We start from the raw sequence: 23,573 nt of genomic DNA on the forward strand, positions 1-23,573 counted from the left end.
GAAAGTGAAAGTTGCTCAGTTGTGTCCGACTGTATGACTGTCATACAGTCCATGGAATTCTCCAGGCCAGAATACTGGAGTAGGTAGCCTTTCCCTTGTCCAGGGGATCTTCACAACCCAGGGATCGAACCCAGGTCTCCCGCGTTGCAGGTGAATTCTTTACCAGCTGAGCCACAGGGGAAGCCCATACATGGGAAAGTGTTTGGTAAACTGTAAAGCATTAGATAACTATGCAAAACATTGTGTTTCCCATCCATTAAAATGGCAATAGTGATTATCGACTGACCTTGTAATGTAGATTGCATGTCAGTATGTCCAGGGCTGGATCCCCACATAACACCAGCACAAACTGTTGATAAGACAAAGTTGAGCTGATTACTCACTGTTGAAAGGGAGGACACCACCTTGAAAGAATTTTGGTACGGATTAGAGGGGAAAAGGCAAGATTGAAATTTACTGAGAACTTGAAATTTGGTCTAAGGCTGGTCTTTCAGTAGAGAGGCTTGAGTATGATTAGTAAAGACTGGTATATAATGGTGGACAAAGCAAGGCAACGATTTTGACACTGGATGTCAAAGAGTCTTTGAGCATGAACAGTTGATGCTTTCTACTGAAAGAGCTGGAAGTTCCTCTATTGAACAATAAGGCTATTTGCCTGTGAAAGTGTCTCCTGGAACAGTAAATTATGTAAATAGTAAATTATTCAATTATGATAAACACAATTGAATAATAAAGTCATACTAAGGCAGACGGGTAGGTGGTTTTGGTTCTTGTGTCCAGACTGGATAGGAATGGGGAGAGATGGTCTCAGTTCTCAAGCATAAAATGTGAGTAAAGTGCTGAACTTAGCGGCTGGTGTCCTCTCATTCCCTCTCTTTTGGGCAGGCTCATCCTGCTCTTCTCCATCTGTGTTCTTTCTCCCAAGGTCAGTTCCTCATTCACACTGGCTCTTTGCCAGCACTGTACCTCACTGTCATCCCAAAACTAATTTCTTCCTACCCTAAAACTCATTGCTAATTTTCATTTTGGTTAATCTGTGTAATATTGAGGATTTCTCATTGCTCTAAGTCCCCCTGCACAGAGTTGCCTAATTTTAAGAAGAATTCAACCTACAGGAACAAGGCAGTGAAGACAATTCCAGAGGAAAAATTGTCTTCTGAAGAGGTGATTAGATACTCTCCCCTTCCATGACCTCCATGCCTATTTCCACCATGGTCTCAAACAGAGGGCAGATGGTCACTTGGCCCACTAGCTTTTGCTGTTTCTGCTGAGATGATCAGATAAAGGTTCTATCAGCATCAGCTGCTTTCAGTGTGCCGAAAATTTCTTTGCATTCAAAATAGGCATGAAGCCAGCAGTTTAGAACTCAGATTGTTGTGGTTGCTGTTGTTGTTTGGTTGCTAAGAGGTGTCTGACTCTTTTGTGACCCTGTGGACTGTAGACCACCAGGCTCCTTTGTCCATGGGATTCTCCAGGCAAGAATACTGGAGTGAAAAAAAAAGAATACTGGAGTGGGTTGCCATTTCCTTCGCCAGGGGATCTTCCTGACCCAGGGATCAAACCCACGTCTCCTGCATTGGCAGGCGGATTCTTTATTGCTGAGCCACAATTTGGAACTGGCTTCCTGGTTCTGGGTGGCCCAGGTTGAATTAATCTAGATACATTTTCCTACCCTCTGCCTGTTCCCAGCCTTCCTCACCCCCAAAAGGCTAATTTCTTGCTTTCAAAAGCTACTTGGAAGAACTGGTAATTCTCTTCTGGTGCGATCACAAGGGAATGAATAGTTCATTGTTAAAGAAGTCATTCCCCTGAATAAGGCCATCTTTCCTTCAAACAAGGTTAGGGGTGTTGGACCAAACGTTATAATTAAGCCAAGTATTTGTCTGTACTTCTTGCTACGTAGCCCAATGCATACAGACGTTTCAAATAACTGAATTTGGGGTTCCATCATGTTATTTGCTATTAAGACAAATCAATTTATAGACAGGCATGTAGTAAAGCACAATAGCTAGCTATCTCATTTTTAAAAGGTTCAAAGATATCTGAGATTTTTGAAAACTTAAACATTTTACAGGGCGTAGGAAAAGCAACTAGCAATTTCCTGAATTGCAAAGAGTATTTTATAGAGTTAAGTTACAAGACAATTATACTTTCACTAGATGCCCAAATTCTACTTACCCGCTTAGAATTTCTGTTGATTTGTGAGTGAGAAATAAAGATATAATTTACTGGCTAAGCCAGTCCTATAATGAATGGAACAAAACAGGATACGCTTGAGAAGTAATAAGCACTGTCTTTGATTTCTAACACTCTGGTTAGGAAATTTGAACTGGTTGTGTGAGTTAGGTCTTTTGAAAAAAAAAAAAGTCACTAGGGTTTCCTAAACTTTCTGAAGAGAGATGTTGGTTGGTTGGTTTGTTTGTGGTAAAATATACATAAAGTTTACCATCGAAACCATTTTTAAGTGGCATTAAATAATGCACTCAATCACATTGTTGTACAACTATCACCCCCAGCCATCTACTGAACTTTTTCATCTTGCAAAATTGAAATTCCTTACGCATTAACAATAGCCCCTCATTTCCTCCTTCCTCTAGCTCCAGTAATCTCTATTTTACTTTCTATGCCTGTGAATTTGACTATTCTAGATACCTCTTACAAGTGGAATCGCACAATATTTGTCCTTCTGTGATTAGCTTATTTTACTTGGCACAATGCTTTCCAGTTTCACTCATGCTATATGTGTCAGAATATATGTGCATGTATTAGAATTCCCTTCCTTTTAAAGGCTGAATAATATTTCACTGCATCTAGATGCTGTATAGGAGAAGGCAATGGCAACCCACTCCAGTACTCTTGCCTGGAAAATCCCAGGGACGGCGGAGCCTGGTGGGCTGCCGTCTATGGGGTCGCACAGAGTCGGACACGACTGAAGCGACTTAGCAGCAGCAGCAGCAGCAGATGCTGTATTTTGCTTATCCATCTATCTGTCAATAGACACTTGGGTTGCTTCCACCTGAGTTGTTATTTTTCATATCTTGTCATTTTCTGACAACTCCCATCTTTGGAGCACTGGAGAAAGTCAGACACGGTTGGAGAGGGGGCAGGTGTAGGCTTACCTGCCTCCTGAGAAATCTGTATGCAGTTAGAACCGAACATGGAATAATAGACTGGAGGTGAGGCAGGTGAGGGGAAAGATGAGGCAGAGTGGGCAGCCAAGGGCCTGTGCAGAGGGAGGCAGAGGGCCAGGCGGCTTCCCCAGAGGCCAGGTAGACAGCAGCATGATCTGCCAGAAAAGTTCTACCAGCAGTGGTTCTTAGTTTCAGGTGTCCTTTGACCCCTGTGTTTAGAACCCCTGGTCAGGTACACCCTCTGGTGTAATCAGGTAGGTGCTTCTAGAATGACACTAACATTTCTAAATCAACATTCACTAAGGCTTAACAGGAAGACCCTTACCAGAATTAAGCAAGCCAGGGAGATCATTTTAATCAGATGAGCAGTTAGGAAGTCTTTGTGTGTGCTTGAACGTGCTCAGTCATGTCCAACTCTTTGTAACCCCGTGCACTGTAGCCTGCCAGGCTACTCTGTCCGTGGAATTTTCCAGGCAAGAATATTGGAGTGAGATGCCATTTCCTACTTCAGGGGATCTTCCTGACCCAGGGATCCAACCTACATCTCCTGCATTGGCAGGCGGATTCTTTACTGCTAGCACCACCTCACAGGAAAAGGGAGCTCCAAATCCCCTACTAACTCTAAACAGCACTGTTTAAACCCAGGTTTTACAAAAATATGGTTGCCCAGGGTAGAGGGGGGAAGGGGAGGGATAGTTAGGAAGTTTGGAAAGGTCATGTACACACTGCTATATTCAAAATGGATAACCAACAAAGACCTACTGTATAGCACATGGAACTCTGCTCAAAGTTATGTGCCAGCCTGGATGGGAGGGGGTCCTGCGGGGAGAATGGATACATGTATGTATGGATGGCTGAGTCCCTTCAGGGTTCACCTGAAACTATCACAACATTGTTATGCCACAATACAAAATAAAAAGTTTAAAGTTTAAGAAAAAATAACCCTAGTTTTAAATTTGATTGAAATGGGATCACATGACAAGTTCTTCCTGAATTAACAATAAAAGGGAGTATCCAGTCTTGGGCAAATTAGGCTGTAAGACTAAGTAGAAATATTGATAATTTCAGTACTTCGACACATTCAACATTAATATTTAAAAATTTAAACGCAAAAACTGAGTCATCATTTGGTTTTTCATACTAATGCTGAAGAGAGGTTAAGGCATATATTAACAATTGTACATGTGAGTAAACGAAATTTCAGAAAAGCTATGTGACATACCGAAGAAGTAGCACCATTGGAATTGGAAACCAGGTTTTCTGAATTTAAATTTTAAGTTGTTTCTTTAAGTCAGAGGTGTTTAATCTCTGGAAACGAGATAGAGGTAGACTGAGTTGCACTGTGGACTGGATAAAATTTTAATAACTTACAGCATGCCAGTTCTGGCTTTGTTACTAACAAGTTATCTCATGTGAGAGAAATAACATTATCACAATTTCTCCTCCTAAGAAACTAGGATTCAAGTAGGTGACTTGTCCAGGGATTCATGAGTGTAGGATTTGATCCCAATGATCTCATTTGATATGGTTTTTCCAGTAGTCACGTATGGATGTGAGAGTTGGACCATAAAGAAAACTGAGCACTGAAGAATTGATGCTTTTGAACTGTGTTGGAGAAGACTCTTGAGAGCCCCTTGGACTGCAAGGAGATCAAACCAGTCAATCCTAAAGGAAATCAGTCCTGAATGTTCATTGAAAGGACCGATGCTGAAGCTGAAGCTCCAATTCTTTGACCACATGATGCAAAGAACTGATTCATTGGAAAAGACCCTGATGCTGGGAAAGATTGAAGGCAGGAGGAGAAGGGGACGAAGAGGATGAGATGGTTGGATGGCATCACCAATTCAGTGGACATGAGTTTGAGCAAGCTCTGGGAGTTGGTGATGAACAGGGAAGCCTGGAGTGCTGCAGTCCATGGGGTCGCAAAGAGTCAGATACAACAGTGACTGAACTGATCTCGATTGAAGAGTCCTCAACCTTCACCTCTATTCTAGAAGCAGAAGCACATTTTCATTTTTGTTTATGGATTTCTAAAGAAAAGTGTACTAAGAATTTAAAACTAATGAAGGCAAATCTGCTCTGACTGAAGGGGGTGAGGAGTCCAGAAGCTCCCCCAGAGAGTGCTGTCCACCGGGTCACCTGAGGAATCCAGAAACTGCCCATCAGATTGGTCAGACTTTCTAAATCTTTACAAGTATTATTGAGCCAAACCTGGACCTTCTCCCTCCCTCATTCCCTCTCCCTCGCCGGATAAAACTGTACTATTTACATTTTGAGAGGTAAAACTGGTAATTTCTCCAATATTTCAAAACTGATTTCTCTCACAAAGTCACCCAACCTTAAATGGGGTTCTAGCTCTCTGTCTCTATTGGCCAGTTGCTGTGGACCAGCCAAAAGTTGTCTTTTGAACACTATTTAAGATACTATGTACTAAATATGGCTTCCCTGTAGCTCAGATGGTAAAGAATCTGCCTGCAACGCGGGAGACCTGGGTTCGATCCCTGGGTTGGGAAGATCCCCTGCAGAAGGGAATGGCAACCCACTCCAGTATTCTTGCCTGGAAAATTCCCCAGACAGAGGAGCCTGGTGGGCTACAGCTAATGGGGTCAAAAAGAGTCGGACACGACTGAGGGACTAGTACTACACTACACTAAACATGGTTAATGATCCTTGGCCTAAATGGAGAAAAAGCAGAAAGGGCAGGATTCCCTATCACTGAAAGGACTAAGTGATAGCAGCGTGTGCAGTCCGTGATCTCAATATGTCCGTGAACATCCCTGCCTGACCCGCGATGCTGGAGAGACGCCCCATTCCATTTGGCTCACTCCACACCTTCCGGTCTCTTGAGAGGGCTGGCTGCCGCAGGCGGAGGCTGAGATCCCAGAGCAGGGGCACGTGCCCGGAGAGGAAGCCCCGAGAGCCAGCCGTAATGAATGAAGCTTTGCTCCAGAGACTGTAACCAAGGCGATCGTGAGGCCTGTCTGGGTGTGGGGTGATTCAAACGATGGCAAGCAAACTAACGCATAACACCTCTTTGTCTAGCGCAGGGGAGGCCAAATGAACTTCTCGAAAATGGTGAATTTTCCAGGTAACCGGAACTTATTCCTTTAAGAACCCCAACTGCAAATCTTAAAGCATTTGTTGTTTTTGAAACTTTCTAGATGTATTCCCTTTAATGTACCGGGATATAGCTCTGGGTCTTCATTCGTGAGACTCCCTTAATGTTCCACGTTTAGGACCTCTAAGGTCCGTGGGGCTCCTCTTCTGTCCTCACAAGCGCCTGCCCCCCACCCCATACAGGTGCTGGCTTGCCATGCTGCCACACCCGCAGCTGCCTCTTGAGGACCTTTTCTTTAATTTGTATAGGGCCAGGGAGCCAGAAGCTGAAACTTCTCAGTACAGGTTAATAAATAAGGCTAAAAACAATTTCGATGGTAGCCTGAACCCTACAAATTAAGTACTTGCCTGAGCTTTGGTACATTGATTTTTAAATCAACGTTAAGTGTTTTTTTAAGTTATTCTTTTTTTCAGTTTATTTTTGAACATTTATTTATTATTTATTTGGCTGTGTGGGGTCTTAGTTGTGACACTGGGCATCTTCAGTGCATGGCATGGACTCTCTAGTTTTTGCAGGCTTCAGTTCAGTTCAGTCACTCAGTCGTGTCCGACTCTTTGCGACCCCATGAACTGCAGCATGCCAGGCCTCTCTGCCCATCACCAACTCCCAGAGTCTACCCAAACCCATGTCCATCGAGTCGGTTATGCCATCCAACCATCTCATCCTCTGTCGTCCCTTTTTCCTCCTGCCTGCAATCCTACCCAGCATTAGGGTCTTTTCCAATGAGTCAACCCTTTGCATGAGGTGGCCAAAGTATTGGAGTTTCAGCTTCAACATCAGTCCTTCCAATGAACACCCAGGACTGATCTCTTTTAGGATGGATTTGTTGGATCTCCTTGCAGTCCAAGGGACTCTCAAGAGTCTTCTCCAACACCACAGTTAAAAAGCATCAATTCTTCGGCGCTCAGCTTTCTTCACCGTCCAACTCTCACATCCATACATGACCACTGGAAAAACCAAAGCCTTGACTAGACGGACTTTTGTTGGCAAAGTAATGTCTCTGCTTTTCAATATGCTATCTAGGTTGGCCATAACCTTCCTTCCAAGGAGTAAGCGTCTTTTAATTTCATGGCTGCAGTCACCATCAGCAGTCATTCTGGAGCCCAAAAAAATAAAGTCTGACACTGTTTCCACTGTTTCCCCATCTATTTCCCATGAAGTGATGGGACCAGATACCATGATCTTAGTTTTCTGAACGTTGAGCTTTAAGCCAACTTTTTCACTCTGCCCTCTCACCTTCATCAAGAGGCTCTTTAGTTCTTCTTCACTTTCTGCCATAAGGGTGGTGTCATCCACATATCTGAGGTTATTGATATTTCTCCCGGCAATCTTGATTCCAGCTTGTGTTTCTTCCAGCCCAGCGTTTCTCATGATGTACTCTGCATATAAGTTAAATAAGCAGGGTGACAATATACAGCCTTGACGGACTTCTTTTCCTATTTAGAACCAGTCTGTTGTTCCATGTCCAGTTCTAACTGTTGCTTCCTGACCTGCATACAGGTTTCTCAAGAGGCAGGTCAGATGGTCTGGTATTCCAATCTTTTTCAGAATTTTCCACAGTTTATTGTGATCCACACAGTCAAAGGCTTTGGCATAGTCAATAAAGCAGAAATAGATGTTTTTCTGGAACTCTCTTGCTTTTTCGATGATCCAGCGGATATTGGCAATTTGATCTCTGGTTCCTCTGCCTTTTCTAAATCCAGCTTGAACATCTGGAAGTTCACGGTTCACGTATTGCTGAAGCCTGGCTTGGAGAATTTTGAGCATTACTTTACTAGCATGTGAGATGAGTGCAATTGTGCGGTAGTTTGAGCATTCTTTGGCATGGCCTTTCTTTGGGCTTAGTTGCCCCCAAGGCATGCAGGATCTTAGTTCTCCAACCAGGAATCAATCATGGAGTCCCTTGCATTGCAAAGTCGATTCTTAACCGCTGGACCACCAGGGAAGTCCATAGCTATTCTTTTCAGTTGTAGTAAAATGCACATAACATGAAATTTAGTATCTTAATCACTTAGTGGCATTAAGTACATTCACATTGTTGTGCAGCCATCACCACCATCCATCTCCAGAACTCTTTCATCTTGCAAAACTGAGGCTCTACACCCATTAAACAGTAACTACCCTATTCCCTCTCCTCTCCGGGCCTGGAAACCAGTACTCTATTTTCTGTCTCTACGAATTTGACTGCTCTCAATACTTCACATAAGTGGAATCATAGAGTATGTTGTTTTTTGTGACTGGCTTATTTTACCTACCATAATATCCTCAAGGTTCGTGTATGTTGAAGCACGAGTCAGAATTCCCTTCCTTTTTAAGGGTGAATAATGTTCCATTGTGTATATGTGCTATATTTTGTTCATCCACTCATCTGTTGATAGGTACTTGGATTGCTTCCTCGTTTGGCTATTGTGAATAATGTTGCTATGAGCATGAGTGTACAAATATCTCTTTGACTTCTTGCTTTCGGTTCTTTGGGGTATATTCCCAGAAGTGGAATTGCTGGATCATGTAGGAATTCTATTCTTAATTTTTGGAGGAACTGCCATACTGTTTTCCATAATAGCTGCACCACTTTATATTGTCACCAACCGTGCACAAAAGTTCCAACTTCTCCACATCCTTGCCAACACTTGTTATCTTCTATCAAATTCCTTTTTTTTGCTTACTTATTGGTTCTTAGTTTTCCTTATGTAGTGAAAAACTATCAGCTTTCAAGACCTCTGGATTGGTGGGGTGTTTACCGTATGAAGCAATAACAAGTTAGGCAGGTATGTCTCACAGCAGTTGTGATCATAAAAATCATACTTTAAATGTAGTATAGAGGAGCTAGCTCTTTTAAAAAAGCTTAAAATCAATTATTTTAAAAGATATTTTTACAAAATAACTTTTTATTACAAAATTATATTTATTGTGGAAAATTTAGAAATTATAGAAAAGGGAATAAAAGAAAATAATGCCACTGTGTAGAGATAACTTCAGTTAATATTTGTGTTCATATTCCCTTCTCTATACACTTGCCCTCTATACATATATACGTGTGTGTGTGTATATATATATATATATATATACACATTATTTATATGTATTTTGTATATATAAATATTATATATATATATATATATATATATATTCCCTGTCATTTTTCTTCACTATCTTTTCTCCTCTGGCTCCCCAAACACTCATATACTTGCACCTTAGACTGTTGATTATTCTTTAATCCTCCCATACATGCTCGTGGATTTGTAGCTTATCCACTCTTATTCTTTTAAACCGGCCTAATTCTATTCTTGCAGTTTGGTAGTCTGTAGCATTTTTCCGTATCATCATATTTTTAAATCAGCTTCAGATACATGCTTGTTAATAGCTGTATAGTAAGAATCCTTAAAAAATAATCACTTCTTATTATCTTTTGGGGAAACATTCATGTTCTGGACTTTCTCAGGTATACTTTAGGGTTTTAAAAAAAATAATCAAACCTGTTTTCACAGGAGCCCCACAGGGTAGACTCTTTCCTAAGACTGTTACCCCATGTTGTAGGTGGTGAAAGATAGACACCCAGAGAGGTATTTCTGGTCTGGTATTTTTTTCAAATGGTAAGAATATTGATCTGTTACGTACGGGAAAGACACTTGCAGAATGGGCCAATTCAGTGTGGCACTCAAAGATTCCTAAAAAATATGAAGTCGTCCTGAAGATTACTGTGTAATTTCAGAGCAGCTTCTCCTTTAGAGTTAATTGACAGTTAACAATAAATCTAATGATGCTTTGGTGTTGTCAAACCTTTGGGGTTCATGCTTTCATGTGTGTGTGCCTTTTTATAGAGCAATTATTAAGTGTTGGCAGTGTGCTTGTGATCCTTCTGAAATGCTTGGGAAGGATATTGTTGTTGCTGTAGCTTTGTGTATTTTGGGTCTTACAAATGATTTACCACTTACTAAATTCGAAATCCAAATTCTGGACTTGGCTCTGGCTGCTGCCAGCTAACAAATGCTATACTACTTGGAAAAAGTTAAGAAGCTATCACAGACTGCTTAAATTTCTAACTTTTTCCAGGGTAATCATGTGGAAGAGAAATGTCTAGATTTATAGGTCAAACAATGATAAATGTATTATTTAAAACAATAATTGTCATATTCCCATATGGAAAAAAATTCTTCATCATGTATTTTTAACTTGATACACTTCAGTAAACAACTTTTTAAAAATTTTTTCAATCTATAGTTACAATTTAAGTAATAATTACTAGATTGCTTTAATTTTGACTATAGAGCTAAATAGTAGACTATATTTTCCTAAGTATTATCATTCCTCTTTCTATTCTGTCCCTCAAGCTGTAAAGGAAGAAAAAAAATACAACATACAGAAACATCAGTTCAGTTCAGTTCAGTCGCTCAGTCGTGTCCGAATCTTTGCAACCCCATGGACCACAGCACGCCAGGCCTCCCTGTCCATCACCAACTCCCAGAGTCTACCCAAACTCATGTCCATTGAGTCGGTGATGCCATCCAATCATCTCATTCTCTGTCGTCCCCTTCTCCTCCCTCCTTCAATCTTTCACAGCATCAGGGTCTTTTCAAATGAGTCAGTTCTTCACATCAGGTGGCCAAAGTATTGGAGTTTCGGCTTCAACATCAGTCCTTCCAATGAACACCCAGGACTGATCCCCTTTAGGATGGACTGGTTGGATCTTCTTGCAGTCCAAGGGACTCTCAAGAGTCTTCTCCAACACCACAGTTCAAAAGCATCAATTCTTCGACACTCAGCTTTCTTTATAGTCCAACTCTCACATCCATACATGCCGACTGGAAAAACCATAGCTTTGACTAGATGGACCTTAGTTGACAAAATAATGTCTCTGCTTTTTAATATGCTGTCTAGGTTGGTCATAACTTTCCTTCCAAGGAGTAAGCATCTTTTTTTTTTTTTTTTTTTTTTTTTTTTTTTTAGTAAGCATCTTTTAATTTCATGGCTGCAGTCACCATCTGCAGTGATTTTGGAGCCCCCAAAAATTAAGTCAGCCACTGTTTCCACTGTTTCCCCATCTATTTCCCATGAAGTGATGGGACCGGATACCATGATCTTAGTTTTCTGAATGTTGAGTTTTAAGTCAACTTTTTCACTCTCCTCTTTCACTTTCATCAAGAGGCTCTTTAGTTCTTCACTTTCTGCCATAAGGGTGGTGTCATCTGCATATCTGAGGTTATTGATATTTCTCCTAGCAATCTTGATTCCAGCTTGTGCTTCCTCCAGCCCAGCGTTTCTCATGATGTACTCTGCATATAAGTTAAATAAGCAGGGTGACAATATACAGCCTTGACGGACTTCTTTTCCTATTTGGATCCAGTCTGTTGTTCCATGTCCAGTTCTAACTGTTGCTTCCTGACCTGCATACAGGTTTCTCAAGAGGCAGGTCAGGTGGTCTGGTATTCCCATCTTTTTAAGAATTTTCCACAGTTTATTGTGATCCACACAGTCAAAGGCTTTGGCAAAGTTCATAAAGCAGAAATAGATGTTTTTCTGGAACTCTCTTGCTTTTTCGATGATCCAATGGATATTGGAAATTTGATCTCTGGTTCCTCTGCCATTTCTGAAACCAGCTTGAACATCTGGAAGTTCTCAGTTCATGTATTGCTGAAGCCTGGCTTGGAGACTTTTGAGCATTACTTTGCTAGCGTGTGAGATGAGTGCAATTGTGTGGTAGTTTGAGCATTCTTTGGCATTGTCTTTCGTTGGGATTGAAATGAAAACTGACCTTTTCCAGTCCTGTGGCCACTGCTGAGTTTTCCAAATTTGCTGACATATTGAGTGCAGCACTTTCACAGCATCATCTTTCAGGATTTGAAATAGCTCAACTGGAATTCCATCACCTCCACTAGCTTTGTTCGTAGTGATGCTTCCTAAGGCCCACTTGACTTCACGTTCTAGGATGTCTGGCTCTAGGTGAGTGATCACACCATCGTGATTATCTGAGTTGTGAAGATCTTTTTTGTACAGTTCTTCTGTGTATTCTTGCCACCTCTTCATAATATCTTCTGCTTCTGTTAGGTTCATACCATTTCTGTCCTTTATTGAGCCCATCTTTGCATGAAATGTTCCCTTGGTATCTCTCATTTTCTTGAAGAGATCTCTAGTCTTTCCCATCCTCTTGTTTTCCTCTATTTGTTTGCATTGATCACTGAGGAAGGCTTTCTTATCTCTCCTTCCTCCTCTTTGGAACTGAAAAATCAAGGCACACATTTATGAGAAAATGTGAGAATGTACTGTTGCTGCTGCATTGTAGATTTAGACTAAAATGGTGCAATTTTTCATGATCACATCTGCTAGCAAAGTTAATTGTGAAGAATCTCACTATTTTCTTCCTTTCACTTTATGGTGAATAAGATGCAGCTCCTCAAGCATCAAAATCAATGATAAACCACTGTTCTGTAATTAGCATCACTTCATCCATCATGCAGTTTGAAATATGTTGAAATACAATGTTTTGCTGGATTTGAAATAATAAATATAGAATTTTAAAAACTTTAGAACTGGAAAGATATTATTCTTTCTCTATTTAAAGAGAAGGGAACAAAGAGGATAAACAACTTGCCTAAAGGCAGATTTTTTTTTTTTCATTTATTCACCCAGTCCTTCATCCACATATTCAAGCAACCACGGTTAGCAGGCAGGAGTCAGTGTGAGGCCCTCCAAATGCAAAAGAGTGTAAGACACCAAGACTGTTTAAGGCTTTAAACTCCAGAAAGAAGAGGCAGGCAACCCCACAATTAATCACTACAGTGAACTGTGCTCAGGACCTTGTTGGCAGCATGGGCTAAGTGCACCCAAAGCACAAAGATAAAGGTTAATTCTACCTAAGACAGTCAGGAAGGTTTCCCAGAAGAGGAGACTTTTGAACTGGGCCTTTAGGAATGAACATTTCTTGTGTTCATGTAGAGAAGAGCAAAAGGCAACCCAAGCAGAAAATACAACATGAGAAAAGCCTCAAACTCATGAACATCTATGGCAGGACTAGGGAATGGCCATCAGCCTAAGGTGCAAGGGTGTGGGGAGAAAAGGCAGGGGAAAAAATGGCAGAAAATTGGTCTTAAAGAATCTCATGTAGTTAAATTGGTAAAAACTTTGAATGTCATGCTAAGTGTGAATTTTATTCCAAGAAAACATGGGTTCGTGAAAGGCTTATAAATAGGGTTAGGATATGATCAGAACTTGGTTTGCCCTGGGGATGAGTTAGAAATTTACATCCTAGCCAGGAGATGTTTACATCCTAGCCAGGAGATGATGAGAGTCTAAATATGGAAGAGTGGCAATGGTGGAACAAAGAAGATATATGAATATCCATTAAGCAAATAAAAAGATACTCAGCTTACTAGTCATTAGGGAAATAGAAGTTAGAGACACAATGAGATAACACTACATATACTAGAATGGTTTAACTAAAAAGGCAGACCATACTAAGTGCTGGCAAGGATTCTCGTGTATGGAATTCTCAGTATATGCGATTCTCATATACTGCTGGTAGGAATGTAAAATGGTATAATTTTGGAAAACAGCTTGGCAGATTTCTATAGTTAAATATACACTAATTACATGATCCAGCCCTTCCAAATCTAATTCTTTACCAAAGAAAAATAAAGACATATTCATTTCAGTATTCAAAATCCACAGAGTCCACAGAGACTTGTAGATGAATGTTCATATCAGCTGTAAATGTATATCAGCACAATAACCTAAACACTGGAAACTCTAATGTGTATCAGTGAATAAACAGCATAAAATGAATACTGAGAAATAAAAAGTAATGATCTATTGATACCTGTAACAGCATGGAGGAATCACGAATGCATTACATTAGGTAAAAGAAGTCAACACAAGAGTACATACTGCGTAATTACATTTATGAGAGACTCTAGAAGAGACTAATCTATAATGATACAAAGCAGACCAATGGTTGCCTGGGGCAGAGGGAAGGATTGGCTAGAAAGAGTCACAGGGGAATATTTTTGGAGTGATGCAGTTGTTCTATACCTTAATTGTGATGGTGGTCATGGGGTATATAAATTTGGCAAAACTCAAGTAAATGTGGATGCATTTTATTATATATAAATTATGCTACAATAAATTTCATTTAAAAATAATAATTTGAACTTGGTGAATAAAATTAAGTAAAAACATGGCAGTTGATCTGATTTTAGAAATTTTTCCATTGTGTATATATGCATGTAGTCAGTCATGTCCTACTCCTTGTGACCCCATGGACTATAGACTGCCAGGCTACTCTGTCCATGGAATTTTCCAGGCAAGAATACTGGAGTAGGTTGCCATTTCCTACTCCAGGGGATGTTCCTGATCCAGGGGTTGAACCTGTGTCTCTTGTGTTTCCTGCATTGGCAGGTGGATTCTTTACCACCAGCACCACCTAGGTTTTTCCACTGGTTCTATTTAAGTATAAATTGATGTCTTAAAATAGTCAAAAAGACACAGACAGAAACAAATACAGAAAGGATCTCCCATTCCATTTCATTCAGTCAACTAGAAGGAGAGAGTTATATAGTAAAATTCAGCAGCCAGTATAATACAGAGTCCCAGCTCCACGTATTAGCAGAAAGCAACTTAAGCAGATGTTAATGTGGTATTAGTAAACTTCACTAGATTGGAAATAATTTATTTTATGGATTCAAGCATCACCTTTCACACATTTGAAAAGTCATTTTTATATTTTTCTATATTTTGAATGCATCTCTTCTGTATGCACTTAAACTCCATAAAATAATTGAGCTATCTTTAATAATGCTGATCCTAGACATTTATTTATTCCTTTGTATTTTCATTTTTATTCTTTTTTTTTTTTTTTCTTTCTTTCTTCCATGTCTCCCCATTCACAATACAGACCAGGTAAAGGGCCTGCCTGGGCTGAGGTGTATATGGGGTGGGTTTACTCTGCCTCCTCTTTCTATACAGTCAGTGTAAGTACACAGCCTGTGGTAAGCATCGGGAGGCCCATTTTTATTCTTATTTTCACAATTTTTATTATACATCCAGGGGAAAAGAAATTGTGGAAAAGTAAAATATGAAGGAAGATAAAGGAGAGAGACATTGCACAGAACTTGTTCTATAACAACTCTGACATCATTCAGACTTTTCTCTATTCTTTCCCATGTTACTCCTTAAAGGAATGATTGCCTGGGAAGGAGAAGAACTTGGAAAGGAAGGCAGAAGGATTAAGACCTGCTTTATCTCTATCTTCAGGGGAAATTCCTTCCCTTCTTTTCAGGAATCTCTCTTTTCCTCCCTCCAGAGATGTGGTTCTAGAAAGGCTCTCAAGCTAGGCATGGACCCAAGCTGGACCAATCAAAGTCCTTCATCCCTGGCCAGTGTTTCGGTCAGGTATGCACACATGACCCAAGCAAGTCAATCAGAGCTTATCTCTGTTCCTCCCACGTACAATTTGTTGGGGTAGAACATGTCCCTCCTTGATAGCCAAGTAAGAAGTGAGCCAAGAGCTCTGGCAGCTGTATTACAGCTTTGTGAAGAAGCCAATCTGAGAGAAAGAAGCCATGACTCAGAATTAGACACAAGAACAGAGAAAGAGTCTTGACTGTTTGGCACGTTGGTCATCTCTGCCTTTCCTGAGATTTTATGACATGAGAAATAATTCCCTCAGTTCCGATTGGTTTTTATCTATTATAATCTTTTAAAAGGAGTGATTACCGTAGGAACTCTTGTCCCTCAACTTGGACCACAATGCAGTCAATCTTTCTAGGACAGCAGAGAGTGGCTGGGGGCTCTAATGAAAGAAACATTCAGGGGTCCTCCAACAAGGGCATGTGTGTATTGATATATTCAGGACTGCTTCCAGAACTCTGCACGCCAGATATTTCTAAAGGGCCTCCCCTCTCACTCCCTTCCTGACCCAGATTAACACTTCTAATCAGACCTAAGTGTCTTGAGCTGTAAGTTCCCTTCTTAGAGCCTTCTCAGATCTCTTATGTACTCTAGCTTCACTGAAGTCATTTAACTGGACTGCTGCCTAGTAAGTCTGGAGGCCAAGATCCAAAATATTGCTATGAGACCTCCAGGAATCTCTGCTTCATTCCTTCTTCCCTCCTTGGAGAGAAATGGCCTTCTTGAACTCTTCTGAAGAATGACTTCAGTGTCTTTTTCAAGTTGGAGAGAAACACGGGTTTCATCCCAACTTCTGCCTGGCTCCTTAATCATGATATACAGACAATGGTCCCTCACTGGGAACTCTGCCAAGGGTAACTGAGCAGGAGCTGATTCCTAAGAGTTTGGTGGATGGGGGGGAGGAGTTTCTTTCTCATACTTAGCTTTGCCACCAACCCGATGGCCTGAGAGGGGTGCTTTCCCCCATAGAATCTTGAACATGTACGGATACTTTTCTTTTAAGACCTGTGGACCCAGAGAGAGCAATTTGGAGCATGCAAATAAGATTTTGCTAAAGATATGTGGATAACAAAAGAAAAATAAGCAGAGGGAAACAAGAATCTAGATTACCTGGTTTGTAAGTTACAGTTCTTGCTCCTGTCTTATCTGCTTATAATTTGGTATCCTGCCTTTTTATTATCCTGTACATTCTTTCCCATTTTGCAGGTTCTGTCTTCTTTTGGAGGAAGAATGTCAAAGTATCAATATAATAATCAACCAACTAGTGAGGACTTTTGATGCCTAAAGGTGCATAGACTCTGAGAAGTCTTCAGAGCATCTCTTGACAAGACAACCTGGGCAAAAGTGAACATCCGTCAACTAGAGCAACCATTTCCTTTACAGTGTAGCAGCCACTACTCTACTCAAAGAATGTGGGAACTTCTTGAAGAAGAAAATTGGTCTATCAGCTAACTTTGTTGTATAACAAACTGTCTCTTAACTTTAGCTGCCTTGAAACAACGACCAATATTTTTTCATGATTTTGTGGGTTGACTGGCCAGTTATTTTGGTCTGGTAGCTACTTTGAATTGGATTTCTATCAGCTGCCACCAGAAACCTAACAAAAATACTCAAATAGAAGGTCAAAGGAGAAAAGCTCCTTTCCCTTGACAGATTTTTATAAAAAAATTTTATTTTATATTATTTAACATTTTATAGTAATTTAACAATGTTATATTAGTAGAGCGACTGAACTGAAAACTAAACTGGTATTAGTTTTAGGTATACAGCAAAGTGATTCAGTTTTACATATACATGTATTTATTCTTTTTCAAATTCTTTTCCCATTTAGGTTATTACAGAGTACTGAGGAGAGTTCCATGTGTTACACAGTAGGTCCTTGTTGGTCATCTATCTTTTAAGTATAGTTCTTTGATAGGTTGATGGTAACAGTGGACATAATTACATATGGTAGATGTAGCATCAGGGCTCGTTGTTACTGTATTCCAGAGTGTCCTCTCACCAGAAACCCCATCTTTAGGAGAGGGTTATATGCCTTATAGTCTATGAACTGATGTCAAATGAATAGGAGTTAACTAAGATATCAAATTGCTGCATGTCAATAACTTTTATGCACTTTTGCTCATCACTTAGACTGCTTTAATTCTTCCTTCCCTATTTGTCTCATCCCAACCAGTTTTAGAACAGAGTTATTCTGGAAAGCATTCATTGAGTCAAACCTGACATAAACTATGAACTTAGCTCGTTACATCAACTTTCAAAATTAAACAGAGTGTCTAGTGTTTAGGATACCAGAGGAACATGAAGAATCACAGATCAGCTTTCTTAGGAATTGTTTCTTAACTTAATTTGGGCATCGTTCAGTAGGAAAGGCATGCCTAACCCAACTTAATATTAAGCAGAGGTCTGAAGATATAAATAACTCAAATAAAGCAAATCAAGATCACCATCTCATTAGTAACAGGAGAGAAAATAAAATGAAAAATAAGTAGGAAAAGACCAGACTGTGGACTTTTGAAGGGAAATATTTGCAAGTGAGAGACACTGAATAAAATCAAGTACAATGAGATGCTTAATGAAGGCAACATTACAAAAAACACATAGAACAGGAGCTATCTAAAGAAAAAATATTTATCAGATGTTTGACGATATAAAATGCCATCTGAGTTAGACAAGAAAGCCTGAACAGGAAGCTCAGGTGGCGGGGTTCTATTCAAGGCCTTTCCCTAAAATATTGTAACCATACATATTGGTGATAAATTTGCAGTGAGTACTTAAGTCCTAAAAGAGTCTTTCACAAGAAGAAAAATGAAAAAATGCATGATTCCTTTTCAAAGATTTTTGTTATGTCTCATCTAGACTAAGACATTTATGGTCAATAGCTAAAGATAGCACGGGTCACCAAAGGGGTATGGTATTTCCTATCTAGTCTCTGATACTAGTTAGAATATTAATGAAGAGTATGTAGACACTTCTCTCAACACCTTTGAAAACACACTTGGGCTTGGCTTCATTTATTGCCCTGTTTTCAACCAAAAATATTAGCTAATATACTCCAAGGATTCCTATATCAGTTTTTGCTTCACTGAATTGATTTAAGGAAACTAACCTCTCTAAGCTCTGTTAACCTCTCCTAGTTGTATGGCTGGGATATCTAAGGGAAGGAGTGGTGAATGAGAGAATTACCACTGGTCACTTCTCAGTAGCATTATTGTGCTGAAAAAAATATTAATGAAGTTCCCTAATTTGTAGATACAGTTAACTCATGTATTGAGTCCCTGCATCATACAGAGTACAAACATAGGCCCTTGATAAACAGATCTCTGGCTAAGGGAGGGGTTTATTCATAGGTTGGGTAGTCCATGTCATGATTTACAAGATGGGCTATTGCTGTAGCACAATTGGGACTTAAGTGACTTGTGTTTTGTTTGCTTTGTTTTTAACTATGTTCGTTCTGTCTCCTACGTGGAACTTGAGTCTTTTTTTTTCTTTTCTTTAATCAGAGAAGTGAAGTGAAATAGAAGCCACCTGGTGCAGAGCTGGAGTGTGGGCTCATGGAAATGGCCTTTCTGGCTTTTTCTTTCCTACCTGGGTGGCTTTGGGTTAATCTCTCAACCTTTCTGTACCTGACCTTCATGAACTACAAGTATGGCAAGGATGACAGTAATGGTGTGCAGTTTCAAGGAATATTGTAAGGATGGACCGAATGAATGCGTGTGAGTGCCCAGTAGATTAGCACACATCATTACTGGCTAGCCAATCACTTACATTCATTTCTTACATTTCTGTGACTCAAAGGACACTTCTTCCCTCAAATGTAAAGCCAATCTTTGCTGGCTTCCATCTAAAGCAGGCAAATTAGTACAGAGAGGAGAGGGGAATCAAAGTAAATTTGGCCCTTAATTGCCTTAATTTTTGATTTGCAATTCAATTCATTTGCCACTAGAATGGGCTTCCTCAGTGGCTCAGCAGTAAAGAATCTGCCTGTCAATGCAGAAGGTGCGGGCTTGATCCCTGGGTCGGAAGATCCCCTGGAGAAGGAAATGGCAACCCACTATAATATTCTTGCCCGGGAAATCTCATGGACAGAGGAGCCTGGTGACTTACAGACCATGGGGTTACAAAGAGTCGGGCATGACTGACTAAACAGTAATCTTAGAATAGTTAGCCACTGGCTACTTTTCACTTTCATGCATTGGAGAAGGAAATGGCAACCCACTCCAGTATTCTTGCCTGGAGAATCCCAGGGACGAGGGAGCCTGGTAGGCTTCCGTCTATGGGGTCGCACAGAGTCGGCCACAACTGAAGCGACTTAGCAGCAGCAACTTTGGTCAAAGCACTCAACTTCTTCATACACAAAATAAATACAGTGTCACCATTCTGTTTCACCATAAGTTGGTAGCAATGATAAATGACTTGAGTACTAGAATGTTTCGAGGCCAAATGAAAGTATTACGATTAGTGACATTAATAATTATTTTTCTGATAATTGCTGCTTATTTTTTGGCTTTAGCAAAACTTAATTAGAGATTGAATTTTGATGTTAAACCCAAGAAAATAAAGATACTCTCTCAACCTGGAATTTGGCCAGGTTACCATGCTGAGCAACAGTTTCAAAAAAAAGATAATTGGGATTTTTAATGAGCTTTGAAATTTACCTGAAAGGTGGGCTGAAAGCTACAAAAGACATGGTATTAGGCAGTGTGACTTTAAACAGCTCATTCAGGATACATCCTAGTGGTAATATCTTTCTTCTCTACTGTGATTAGCCAGAAAAATAATCTTTTATTAACTTTCCCCCTGATCTCCTTTGAGGAAATACTCCAAGGTCAGTTGTTACCCAATCATGATGTCCCTAGGATAATTGACTGGTATTTTCAAATTTGATTAAGTCAATGGGACAAGTAAATCAATTCAATGCAAGAGACAGGGCAACCACTCATTTTTCTTGCCAAGCTATCAGCCAGATTTTATAAGAGATAATTCAGAATAGGGCTATGGCGATGCTTCTTTCCAATCCAATTACTAAAGCATCATGACTTGATGGCTATCTAGAAATGAAGCCCACCATCTGCACTCTTTAAATGAGAACAATGGCTGAATTTTGTGGAAATAATGCCTTGCACTGTATAGAATATGGCCTCTATCAATTATTACTCTAATATTGTTCAGGCTTTAGAAATCTTCTGCCAAGTTTAAACACTGTGGCAATAAGAAAAGAAAGAGACTCTGGGAAAGAGGAAATGAAATTAGCTGAATAAATCCTAATTTGGAAGGGAGAAAAATGACAAATGGCAGAAAAATGCAAATGGCAGAGAGGCAAATAGTTTGCTCTAACGTCTTTGTCTTCTGATAATATTTTTGAACCAAGATTATATATGGACAGCTGAAGTTGAAAGATGAGTAATAAAAATATCTTGAATCCTACTGGAATGTCATGTTATATATTATTTTTTTCCCATTCTTGGGGAAACAAACAAAAATTACATTAATTGCCACAAAAGAAAACCCAATCCCATTACATTTAAGTGAAAGTATACAATCACATTCACTCCAAACTACCTCTTGTCCTCACCCATCCCTATGTAACTCTTGGTTTTTCAGGGGAGATCCCTTTTTTGGGTGATGGAGGAGACTGTGCCTACAATCCTTAGCAATGATTTCCTGACTGCTGAGCAGTATTAGTCATGCATCCTCCTCATGCCCATAAATGGAGGACAAGCCTACACTGATGCTATCAGACGAATTTAAACAAGGCCTTTTCTGAGAGAACCCTCAGAGACAGACTGACAACACTCCTGCAGCAAACCCATCTTCACTAGAAGTGTGTTTTGTTTCATCTTACACTTGGGCACACATTACTAACAGAGGCCCAGAACAACTTGGGATCCCGGGGATCGCTGTGCATACCTAGGGCTTGGAGCAGGCATTTCATTGTGGTGTTAAGCTGGGGTGTTGCTCTGTAAGCCAAAGTTTAAGTCCATATTCTCAGTGCTAAGAAGAGATTGTATTTCTTTTGATGAAGAGTTTCCTCTTCATCTTTGATTAGAGCAGTCATTCATTTATTTATTCATTTATTCGTTTATTTCCAAACATCCAGGTGCCCACCTGAGAGCCAGGTACTGGGCTTCAGGCTGAGCAACCCCTGTGAGAGAAAAATGCAAGTGATTTTCACCATTCAGCCAAGCCAATAAAATCAGCTAATTTTAAAGCAGCTTTACATTTTACTGTCTAACTCACTTACTTATGCCCTAGGAAGGCAGTATGATGTGGTAGAAGGAGCAATAGACCAATAATTAGAAATCTTGGGTTTAAGTTCCAGTTCTACTAGAAAGAGACTGTGTGACTGTGGGGCAGTTTACTTAACCTCTCTGGGCCTCACTTTCCTTTTTTGAAAGTATGAGTGGGTGGGACTTAAGATTCCTTCCATCTCTAAAATTCTTTTATTCTATATGGTAACACATTCCACAAAGTTTCCTTTGTGACCAGAATTAGTTGGTGAATTCCCAGCTCAAGTTTCCCTTTTGCTCTCTTTTATTGTTAAACCAAATATGAACAAGAAGTAATAATATTTTGTCACAGCCAACAAATTGCCCTTCCACTGAATGACCTTTGGAGGTCAGGCCACCCATCACAACATCTAAATCCAAAGGCGATAGTATGATCAACTTGTGAGCTGGCGGGCTGCCATCCAAAAGTATGGAAATGGTTGTAGCCAGCCAAAATTCTTGGCTGGTACATTTTTAATAAACATAGAAAATAAGAACAGCATTTTCCAGTTGGATTGCTTAATTTGGTACCCATACCATTGGAACACTTGCTGGAAGGATAAAGATGATGTGATATATCACTTATTTAGCGCAGGATGAATTAACTTGCACAAATGAGAAGTAGGTTATGGAGTCATCTGTAAGGCATTTTTATCCTTGCCTCTTGTCTCTGGCAGGAGATAGCTTGAGTCATTACAGCAACATCTCCACCCCTTTTGGCCCTTTGTAAGAGTTTTCCCTGAAACATAAGCTCTGCTGGATTTACTGTATTGCTATGAATGGACTAAGGCAAATTGGTGTGAATTCTTTGTGGTCGAATACCTCTTCTTAATATTTTTGCAAGATGGTTCAGCATGTCTTATTATTACTTTTCCAAGAAAAAAACCTCCACAGCAAATGTTCTCTCGTTAATTTGGAGAATATCTGAGGTGCATGTGTTTTAATTACATAAATGACAGTGAGTACTTAGGATAGGACAATGAGCTTCATAGTTAGTAGCTATGGTTTTCAATTGTGGTGATTGCACAAACTCATCCAGTTCTTGGGTTCTGTATTTCTCTGTCTCTACTTGTAATAGGGCAGCAAGGACATTTGATGGGCAAGACTGTTTTCTCTCCAGTGCTTGGAGATCCCTGAATAAAATACACTGTGATAGTTAAGATGTAATTAGACATGTGGGTGGAAATTAGTGTTCAAGCACACCATGTCTAAGCAGAGTCACTGTGCCTTTTTACTACCTGAGGCCACCCTGGTCCTGTGCCATAACTCCAGGTCACTGAGTATACAGGGCTGTTGGTTAGAGGCTGCAGGTCCCCAAAAGAAAATAACTTGGTATTGAACCTGAAACCGGGAAGCTTTTTATAGTTAAAACTGGGCCACATGGTTCTATTATAGACAAGTCAGGCATTCACCAAGTATGACTATAACCTGTTTACTTTTCTTTTGGAAGTGTACACGATATCAATTATCAAAACTATAATCTGAATTGTACCTCCATCTTATAAAACACCAAAACTTTTGACTAGATTTCCGGAGTCATGGCAGGTCCTCCATTTTGGATTAGATTCTCCAGTCATCGGGACCCAATAGCAACAGACCTTTTCCTTCTCAGTCATCTTAAAAGACACACACTTCTCCTTGGGACTACAAAAG

General features: G+C 40.0%; 1 non-coding gene across 1 annotated transcript; it reads right to left on the bottom strand.

The window, feature by feature from the left end:
• Positions 1-15,111: 15,111 nt before the first annotated feature.
• On the bottom strand, positions 15,112-15,247 carry LOC145508134 (small nucleolar RNA SNORA51). The gene has a single exon (XR_014055393.1). It is a non-coding gene; the product is annotated as a small nucleolar RNA SNORA51 (small nucleolar RNA).
• Between the last annotated feature and the right edge of the window lie 8,326 nt (positions 15,248-23,573).

The sequence above is a fragment of the Giraffa tippelskirchi genome, chromosome 5 (assembly GCF_054371585.1).
Source record: "Giraffa tippelskirchi isolate mGirTip1 chromosome 5, T2T-mGirTip1v1.2.pri, whole genome shotgun sequence".
Taxonomy (NCBI): domain Eukaryota; kingdom Metazoa; phylum Chordata; class Mammalia; order Artiodactyla; family Giraffidae; genus Giraffa; species Giraffa tippelskirchi.